Here is a 7,652-nt window from a genome sequence, read left to right on the forward strand (position 1 = left end):
CTTTGCCCGTGGTTTTTTATCCTCTTTGGAGGGGTTTTTCCACGTTAAATTTGTGTGTTCAATTTCTCAATTTATTCTACTATTTTCTTGTTCGTTGCTTAATCAGGTCGGAATCCTAACAATATGTTTTAATTGACCATAAAACTAAGCAAATCAAACCATAGTGTCACCATGTTGGAGAACCATAATGGAAGACTTTATTGTCTCCAAACGCGTCATCCCTTATCTAAAAGGGTCATCAACATCAACGACAACAAGGTTTATGATTTGTTTGGTAGCATTAAGTAGTCAACTTCCCCGTATGCTTAAATACTTGACTTTATACCCCAAAACAGAAATGGAAAAAATAAAATCAAAGGAATTTAATTTGGGTTCGATAATATTTGTGCATGTATATAGTGAGTGATACAAAAAAGCCATTGGAAATGATTGATTTGAATTGAATCAAGGGGTTGATTTTAAGTTAAGAGATTCATGCATTTTTTTCTAACCCAAATTTCCTTGATCAAATATTTTAAAGAGAATTGTGACCTCACCAACAGATGCATTAAAATGATAAGATCAAAATAAGATGATAGGTACTCAGAATCAAACATAAACCCAACTAAACCAGATTGCAATATCAGTTTATGTTTTAGAATTTTTAAAATCTCTGTTTATGTTCTTTCTTTGTCTCATCTAAATGTCAAAACACGATTTATCATAATCAGTAAATAGAAAAAGAATTTTGTTTCCTTTCTTTTGGTTTTTTATTCTCTTTGTTTTTTGGTAATTTTCATGCCGGAAAAGATTATACTTCAGTGACATTCTATTGTTGTAATCTTATAGTAGGATATATCTAATGATTTTAAACCATTTATCATTCTATTAACACAGGCAACAACCAGAAGCTCAACTTCGAAGCCCACCTCCACATCAGAGAAATAGTAAAGATAGTGAAAGTTCAAACAGGGGAAAACACAACAATGATGGCCGATGGTATCACCCCTATTGAGTGCTTATTATATTAGGTTGTTTCTGTGGTAGATGGAGGGTGTATTTAAGCATTCCCCGGCAGTGATCAGTGACTGTTATAAACCAAACTATGATTGTCAATGAAAGAAGTATACCATATTTGATGATTCTGTCATATTTGGCATCTTTATTAATGAGTCAAGCAAGAACACTTAGCATTACAACTCTCTTCTAATTTTGAATCATGATATTTGCACATCAGATTTTCAAATCTGTTTTATAAGAAGAATCCAAATTTTCTTTTAACATTTCCAGTTGGTGGAGCCTAATTCATATACTTCTTGTGTTGGCAAAATTAAGATGTTCGGAGCCTAAGAGTATTTGTGCTAGAACTAGTAGTGAAGCTTATGGTTCTATAAGCTCACAAAGTATATGACACAACTAACCTAAAACAACACATGAGAACACCAGTCAAAACCCATCGAATGAAAAATGATAATCCCACCAACAACCGAAAGTATAAGCCAAAGTCACTACCGACTACCAGGAGAACAATCACGGTTTGTTAGTATGGCAAAAAAAGTTGAAACAGCAAGAATGAAGAGAACCGAGCGGGTGTAAAAGAGGGACAACAACCACACGTCAATCTCAATCCAAGGGAATCAAAATCCATAATACATGCAAATGAAAAGGAGAATCACCAAAACCACAACTCCACATCACAAAACCCATCACCAAAACAAAATGAAAAAGCAGAATAAAAAGATGCCATACCTTGCAAGGAGGAATGGGATCTTGAGAAAGAGGGGAAGACAGAAAATGAAATAGTAGCCTGTGTAAATTTTGCCTGAGAAGAAACGAAATGCGATTAATTAAGGAAAAAGGGAAGAGATTTGAAGAACGAAAGAAGAAGGCATGGAAAATTTTGAAAAATGGAAGAAAAAGAAGGCGGAACGGATAAAAAACAAAGCCTTACCTAGATGAATAGGAGATGGAAAATGTCTTACACAATTGAAATAAGTAAGACGTTTTCCCCAAATTGAAGGGCATTTTACTCGTGTCCAGTAAAATATTTTCCCTTTCGAAAACGTTTTCAAGCATCCAAACACGGTAAAACCAGAAAAACATTTTCTGGAAAATATTTTCCTGGCTTCCAAATGGACCCTAGTTCTATATAGATTTTACTTTTATTTTATTTTATCACTTTATTTTATTTTAACAAGATTTAAAGTCAATCAACTCTAACATAAGGTATAGGAAAAACATTTAACAAAAGAAGTATATAAAATAATGGGACACATGGCAAATTCATAACTCTGCTTGTAAAGCTAAAAAAGTGAATAGTTAATGTACCAAATACTCACCCTTAAAACATTGGTGCATAACCAATCATAATAAGGAAAATTATTTGATACCCCACCAATAGAGTTTTTTAGACTCCACAAGCAGGTTAAGGGTTTGAAAAGTGTATTATAAGGTGTAGTAAAAACAATTAATTATATAAATAAATGTGACACTTGTCACACCTTCAACCCATTTGTGGAGTCTAAAAAACTCCAATAAACATATCAAATAATGACCCTTACAATAAAATGGATTTTTATTTTAATAAAAATCAACATTTATAGAGTAACAATTAAATTGCAATTAAAATTCAGGAATAATATTTGGTAAAGTGATAGTGGGGTTTTTAGATTCCACAAGTAGGTTTGGGGATTGACAAGTGCCCCATAAAGGTATAGTAAAATATTAAAAAAAAGAGACACATGACAATTTTTTAAAACTATTTGTGGAATAAAAAATTACACTATCAATGTACCAAATGCTAACTTATAAATTTATACATAACTCATTATAAATTAATATATAGAGAAAAGAGAGAAACATTTAAAGTTCAATTAAATAAATTAATAAATGTATAATAAAATTAGAAATCTATTCATATTCCTAACATAAAAAGTATATATGTATTACAATAAAGAAATTACTATAAATTGATCCTGAATTTGCAAAATAAAAAAATCGAGATTCTTAACCGCACGCCAGTGTACAAATACTGAGTAGAGAATTAGCACGAAATATAGAAAACTAAAAGCGGCTTTTGTTGGAAAAATTCAATTTAGAAAATGGTTTTCATTCATAGCAAAAAAATAAAATTTTAAAAAATAAGTCGGTTTGTAATATTTATAGTAATAAACTTTTCTCGGGAAATACATTGCTTTGTGTGAGACGAATACGAAACATTCTCGACTTTCAACAGAACGACCTTCTCCTCTATTTTTGTACCACAAATTGCTCTGAGTGTGTGCTCAAACAATCATGGACCAAACACTGAACCAGAAATGATTTATTACTTTTAGTAGGAAAGTAATTATCTCTTAATAAAAATCGGTAAAATTGCAATTTCCAAGAAATAGATAAATTCTAACTATTTTCTTGAAGAATAAAAATATTTGAAACTTGTGTATAACTTTTGTAAATAGCTCTACTAGTGCTATCTATTTATAAGGAGAGGTAAGAGGATCCTAATTGAATCAGTAAAACACAAATAGTATTTATTTAATAGAAAACAATATTATACTCTAAGTAGAACGGGATAGGCAGCACACCCTTGTAAATAATACTAGGGATGTCGTCCCTCTCTCTTATGATGAGAGAATTTAGGCCTCTCCTATTTGGGTCCAATTATATTTACTTCTTAGACTTTTAACCCAATACTTTTTAATTTAATCCAATCTAATACATGTTTTCTATTTCCAAAAATAAATATTAATTAATTTGTTTGACTCAATTCTAATTCCCTTAAAGTTATGGCAACTTTACCATAAAAGAATCTATGAGGAAAATATATTTAATTTCATATTCAATGGATTCACAATGACTAACTAATTTAATTCCATTGTCGAACTCCAATTATTGAATTAAATGATAATTTGAAAAACTTAAATTAATTCTCAAGTCATTTCTATACTTAGTGAGAAAACACATTCATTTGTAAATGTGACCAATTTCTCTGTAACATCCCGATTTTGGGCTTAGCCGGAACAATGGTTTCGGGACCGCAAATCTGATGAGGAAAATTTTATTTTTATTATATTTTCATGGTCTACAATTTCATGGAATGATTTTGTGAAAATTTCGTTCGAAAATTTTGATGTTTGGGCCCTCAATTTAGTCAAAAGGACTAAATCATAAAAAGTGCAAAAGTTGAGTTCTACATGCTAGAGGTGTCCAATTGTTATGAAATTTTAAATTCGAGGTCCTTATATGGTAATTAGACCATTTTTTAAGTTGGTGGACAAAAATGGATATGGATAGGCATGTTTCCAAAGTTTCTCATTAATGGCATTTTGGTCATTTAGTTATTAAAATGAATTAAAAACAAAATTAAAAGCCAATTTTTGTCCATCTTCAACCTCTTGGCCGAAACTTGCATGGATAAACCATGGATAAGGTTTTTCAAGCTTCTAATCTCGATTGTAAGTCCGTTCTAGCCCCGTTTTTAATGATTTTTACGTTTTTGCAATCCGCGTAACAAGATCTATCTATTTCTACCATTAATTTGAGCTAGGGTTCATGTTTAAAAATTGACCCATGTGTGACATGGATGAATTTTGATTTCTAATGGTAGAAAATGAGTGTTGGGAGTTAAATAAACGACTTTTACTAAGCGATTTTCGATGAAAATGTCCGAAAGGACCATTTTGTAAAAGTTGTAAAAATGGTATAAAAGGGTGTTTTGATGAGAATTTTAGTTTTCTATAGTTATGAAAATGGTTCAGCTAGGCCCATATAATGAGAAATTTGAATAAAAATCACTTTACGAGCCTAGGGTCAAAAGTGTAATTTTGACAAAGTTTAGGGGCAAAAATGTAATTTTACCAAAATGTGATTTTTGGATCACATTAAATAATGTGACGAATAATTGGACTAAATGTGATATTATAGATTAAGGAAAATGAGGATTGGACCTAGATTGGGTGAAAAATGGAAAATCAACGGTTAAGTTCCTTTTTGCTATTTTGGTGTCGAGGTAAGTTCGTGTGTCAATAATATTGCAATGCTATATTTAAATTGAAAATTCTATATTATTATTACACGAATTATATGATTTAATATATTGAAAAGTGATGAAAGAATGATATATAAAATTTGTGAGAACAATGATATATGATTAGTAGCACATGAAATGTTTGATTGTTCAATCATTGATGGCTTTCTATATAATAGCTGAATATATTGAGAATTTGATATAACATGATGTTTTATTAAGTTAGATAACTTGTGAAAGAGTGAAAAGGAAGGTAAGTTTGTATGTAAATAATATATCGTTTTTACATATGTTATAATATTTTTTTATTATATGAGAGGTGGTTGCATATTGAATGATCACTTAGTGTAAATTATGAAATGAAATTGATTATGGATGAATTGGTAAAATGTTGAAAAGTGAGGAATTTCCTGGTTGGACCTTTGGAATAGAAAAGATACGAATGATCCATTGTGAGAACACATGTGTAGTACTATGTGCAGGCTACTATGTGTTTAAAATGGTTTTAGGTCACGTGTGTAGTACTAAGTGTAGGCTACTACGTGTACTAGATGGTTAGGTCACATGTGTAGTACTAAGTGTAGGCTACTATGCATACCCTATAGCTTCGATCACATGTGTGATACTGGGTGCAGGTTACTATGTGTAAAAGATAGCTTTGGTGACAAGTGTGGTACTATGTGAAGGCCACTTTGTGAAGAAGGTAGCTTTGACTACAAGGGTGGTGCTATGTACAAGCCACCAGGCATCCGTTATTATTCCGATGTGTTCAACGGGAAATGACTAGATGTAATTGAATATGACTATGTGATGAATAAGTGAAGGTTCGTGTGTGTAAACTTATGAGCAACGTGCTCGATATGTGATCAAACTTTGGTAAGATTGATATGGAGTAAGTGTTACAACGAAAGTTACTACAAAGAAAACATGAAAGAGTGAAATTTAGTAATAAAACAGTTTTGAACAGCAGTAGTTGTGTGACTTTGAAAAATCACCAAAAATGGTGGAAATCGAATTAGAAGTTGAATACGATATGAAATAAAAGCTTGTTGAGTCTATTTTTATATAAAGGAAACGGTGTAAGAAAATTATTTTTCATATTATGAGATATTTGAATTTTTGTGAGACAAAGTCAGATGATTTTGGAATCCCCTGTTCTGATTTGGGAAAATCATTAGAATTTTACAAAAATAATTATGGGTTATAATTTATATGCTTAAAATCATTAATGAGTCTTTTTTCGAAAAAAACAAACAAACGGAACATTATCCAAATATTGTACTAAGAGATAATTAATTTTTAGTGCAGAGGGGTCGGAGCTGTCAGATAGCAAAATAAGGGTGAATTTAAAGAATAAACTGCACTTATTGGCTAGACCAAAAATTCTGAAAATTTTATGGTAAGAAGATATGTGAGTCTAGTTTCTGGAAAAATTAGCGTTCTCAATTTGGAGTGTCGTAGCTCCAGATATAAATAATTTAGTGATCGTGACTTAAGAAAACAGCTTAACTGGACTTTGAATAAATAGAGAGAAATTGAAAAATAACATGTTAATACATTGCTTATTATTTTTCATGCGAGCTTACTAAGCGTAAAGCTTACTCCCTCATTTCCATTTCTTTTAGTGTTGTCAGGTCAGCTCGGGGTTGGAGATCGTCAGAGGCAGCATCACACTATCAAGCCAATAACTTTGGAGTATTGATACATATGCTAGAAATGTCAAGTGAGTGGCATGTATAGCGACCTAGTTCTATGACATGTGTTATTATGATTTGGCTAAATGTATTGGCTTATATCAAGCTATTGTATATAGCCATGAGAGGTGGCTCATATTGATTATGGTTTGTAAGCCTAGCTAATCATGTTATGTTTTAATGCACATGATGTGATGATATGAATATGTTTGTTTGCCATGCATGGTTGGTAATATGTCATGTGTGTTGAATGCATATTTTATGACCAATCGAGGTGGTCATGACCATGAATTAAACGTGTAATATGGTAATAAAATGATAGTGCCTTGAACATGGATGTTTGATGTATAAGTTAGTAACCATAGTTTAATAGTATAAGTGATTAATTAGATGACAAGGTCAAATGAATGTGTAATAATGTGGCTAGACTAGTTTATTATGAGTATGTGGAACATATGTATAATGACGAGCTAATGTTGAATGTGTCTTAATAAAGAGTGTTTAATCACTAAAATGATGCCATGAGTTGTGAGTTTGATGTGTATAAGGTTGTAAGGGTTTATGGGAAACATGAAGGCTTGAAAAATAGCTTAAGTGTTAGCCACACGGGTAGAGACACGACCATATGTCTCAGCTGTGTGGAGGACATGGCCTAGCACAAGGGTGTGTGGTTCAAATTATTTTGCTGATGTCACAAACAAAGAGTTACACGGGCTGAGGACACGGGCGTATCCCAAGCCACACGGACGTGTGTGACCACACGGGCATGTATGACCACACGGGCGTGTGTGACTACACGGGCATGTGTGACCACACGGTTCAACACACACGAACGTGTAACTCTCCAAAGCAAGAAATTTGCTAAGTTGTCCAAAGTTTATTGAAAGTTCTCGGTTTAGTCCTGAACCACCCCGATGTATGTTTTAGGCCTCGAAGGCCCGTATAAGGAACGA

This window comes from Gossypium hirsutum, chromosome A01 (assembly GCF_007990345.1).
Source record: "Gossypium hirsutum isolate 1008001.06 chromosome A01, Gossypium_hirsutum_v2.1, whole genome shotgun sequence".
Taxonomy (NCBI): Eukaryota; Viridiplantae; Streptophyta; class Magnoliopsida; order Malvales; family Malvaceae; genus Gossypium; species Gossypium hirsutum.